Consider the following 3,689-nt stretch of genomic DNA (forward strand, 5'->3'; position numbering starts at 1 on the left):
CTCTCTCCCCCCTCTCTCCCCACCCAATCTCTCCTCCCCCCTGACATCTGCAAAATGCTTAATTTGAGATTGGGTGTGAAATTGGTTCCAATGTTTCGTTTGGAGATACAGTGCGGAGACAGGCCCTCTCGGCCCAGTAGTGCCCGCCCCGACCAGCGATCCCCGCCCACCGACACCAGCCTACACCCACCAGGGACAATCTCTTTTTACATTCGCACCAAGCCAATTAACCTACAAACCTGCACGACCTTTGGAGTGCGGGAGGAATCCGAAGATCTCGGAGAAAGCCCGCGTTGTCTGACCCGCTTTTTCCTTATCTTCAAATGAAGGAATGTCATGTTTGTGTGATCGGATGGAGTGAGTCTGCCTGAGTCTAGAGATGGGTATCTGTCTATTACTCATTACATATTGTCACAGAGCGATACAGTGCGGAAACAGGCCCTTCGGCCCAACTTGCCCACACCGGCCAACAATGTCCCAGCTACACTAGACCCACCTGCCTGCTCTTGGTCCATATCCCTCCAAACCCGTCCTATCCATGTACCTGTCCGAATCTTTCTTGAACGTTGGGATAGTCCCGGCCTCAACTACCTCCTCTGGCAGCTCAGCTCGTTCCATACACCCACCACCCTCTGCGTGGAAAAGTTACCCCTCAGATTCCTATTAAATCTTTCCCCCTTCACCTTGAACCCATGTCCTCTGGTCCTCGATTCCCCTACTCTGGGCAAGAGACTCTGTGCGTCTACCCGATCTATTCCTCTCATGATTTTATACACCTCACTAAGATCAATAATTTGAGCGTGTTCCAAGTGCTCTCTCCTGCGTAACAAGGCATGGATCTGGTTACATCTGTGATGAAGGAAATAGAACCCTTGTAGCTTCCATCTGTTCAGAGGTGATGGCCTTCTGATGCATGTATTTTGGTGGGGAATTTAGTGATACGGTGGGGAAAAGGGGAGATCATGCAAACTCCGCACAGGCAGCTCCCGTAGTCAGGATGGAACCCGGGTCTCTGGCGCAGTGAGGGAACGACTCTACACCTCACCCTTCCATATCTCTAGTCTCCCTCTCCCCCGACTCCCGGTCTGAAGAAGGGTCTCGACCCAGAAACGTCGCCCATTCCTTCTCCCCAGAGATGCTGCCCGTCCCGGCTGAGTTCAGACTCCAGCTTTCAGGCAACTGAACCATCCTACCACAACCAGAGAGCGGTGCTGAACTACTATCTACCTCTTTGGAGGCTATCTTTGATCGGACTTTGCTGGCTTTACCTTGCACTAAACGTTATTCCCTTATCATGGGCAGACAAAAATGCTGGAGCAACTCAGCGGGTGAGGCAGCATCTATGGAGCGAAGGGAGAGGTGACGTTTCTGGTTGAGACCCTTCTTCAGAGTGAAGTAGGGTCTCGACCCAAAACTATACCCGCAGAGAGCAGGATATAGTTCTCAGCATTGTAGCGCATGAGTTCCATGCACAAAGTCCAATGTCTGCAATAGATATGCGCGTGAGTGTGTGTGTGCGTGCGCGCGTGCGTGAGTGTGCGCGCGTGCGTGAGTGTGTGCGTGCACGCGTGCGTGAGTGTGTGCGCGTGAGTGTGCGCGCGTGCGTGCGTGAGTGTGCGCGCGCGTGCGTGAGTGTGTGCGTGCGCGCGTGCGTGTGCGTGCGTGAGTGTGCGCGCGTGCGTGAGTGTGTGCGCGCGTGCGTGAGTGCATGCGCGCGTGCGTGAGTGCGCGCGTGCGTGAGTGTGCGTGCGTGCGTGAGTGTGTGTGCGTGCGTGCGTGAGTGCGTGTGCGTACCTCGATACACGTGACAATAATACACTAAACTAAAATAGACTAAAGGGCCCGTCCCACTTCCACAACCTAATTCACCACCTTTTTTACTCGTGGACATTTTTCATCAGGCTTGAAAAAAACGCCCCGACCTACTTGATGCCACGAGTACCTACGCCTGGCATCACGGCCTGCCACGCCCTACCTACGACCTCGTGACCACCATGCTGCGAGTTTGAGTCAAGGGCAAACTCGGCAGAGGTGGTAAATTAGGCCGTGCGTGCGTGCGCGCATCATCTGAACGCTCGCCCTTTCATTTCTCGAAACAGACAGAAGGTCGTGTTTTATACCAAGCTTTGATCCAGCGAACCCTACCTTCCATTGCAGTGGCAGAGTCTGCGTGGAGGGGGGGGGGGGGGGGGGGCAGGGGCGGAGCAGGGCCTTTAATTACAAGCCCCCCTCAGCAAGGAGACAGAGGGTTTAACAGTCTGCGTGGGTACGTGAGGACAGAGGTCGATGGATGTTGTCGATGGGATGCGTGTCGTCTGATCGAGCTCGGGGTAATCTGAGCGTCGGACTGTCAAGGACATCTTTCATCCACTGAATAAACACAATGAAGTGCGTTTGTCATTTTCAATGGATCTTCATATAATGTGAAGTGGGAAAGAACAAGATGCTCAAGCCACATTTGAATTGATTTTTGCTTCATCTGTCTCTCATCCACAACTAGGTCACTTTAAACGCTTAACATTTTTACTTAATTGGCCTGGGACTCCACACGGCCTGAAATATATGTCTGAGTTGAAGCTTAGTTTACAGATACAATAGGGTGCAGGGGGAGGCCATTCGGCCCTTCGAGCCAGCACCGCCATTCAATGGGATCGTGGCTGATCATCCCCAATCAGTACCCCGTTCCTGCCTTCTCCCCATATCCCCTGACTCCGCTATTTTTAAGAGCCCTATCTAGCTCTCTCTTGAAAGTATCCAGAGAACCGGCCTCCACCGCCCTCTGTGGCAGAGAATTCCACAGACTCACCACTCTCTGTGAGGAAAAAGTGTTTCCTCGTTCTAAATGGCTTACCCCTTATTCTTAAACTGTGTGGCCCCTGGTTCTGGACTCCCCCAACATGGGGAACATGTTTCCTGCCTCTAGCGTGTCCAAACCCTTAATAATCTTATATGTTTCAATAAGATACCCTCTCATCCTTCTAAACTCCAGAGTGTACAAGCCCAGGTCTTCGGTTTCTCCCACGCTTCAAAGACGCGCAGGTCCGCCTTGATATAAATGTAACTTGTCCCTAGTGTGTGTGGGATAGTGTTAATGTGCGGGGATCGCTGGTCGGCACGGACCCGGTGGGCTGAAGGGCCTGTATCCGCGCCGAATCTCTAAACTAAACTAAACTACAGTCCCGGCAAGTATAAAATATGACTTTACTTCCCCTCTACCTCTATACTTTGTTTACTAACATGAAAACACTGCCTGGAGATGAATGCAGTTTGATCTGTAGATTGATAGTCGGACTGGAGCATAGAGGTAGATATCTGGACCCGTATGAATTTCTCCACAGCTGGAAGCGCTGGCTGGAGTCTTAGCCCAGTGCTTCCAGGAAGAATATATCTAATTCATCTGCCAAGCACATCTGAGGGGATTGCAGGAATGCAGCAATATCTGCAGAGCCCCGTGTTCATATATAGCCTCCAGCCCTCTCCGCTGTAAGATCCCCGATCTCTCAAATTGATTCAAGCCGCAAGTCAGCATCTTCAACGTTGCCTCTTAGCTTAGTTTAGTTTGGCGATACAGCGCGGAAACGAGCCCTCCGGCCCGCCGAGACCGTGCCGACCAGCGATCCCCCGCGCGCTAACGCCGCCCGACACGCACCAGTGACCATTAGAAATTTACCCAAGGGCGGTTAGCCGAC

The sequence above is a fragment of the Amblyraja radiata genome, chromosome 10 (assembly GCF_010909765.2).
Source record: "Amblyraja radiata isolate CabotCenter1 chromosome 10, sAmbRad1.1.pri, whole genome shotgun sequence".
Classification (NCBI taxonomy): Eukaryota; Metazoa; Chordata; class Chondrichthyes; order Rajiformes; family Rajidae; genus Amblyraja; species Amblyraja radiata.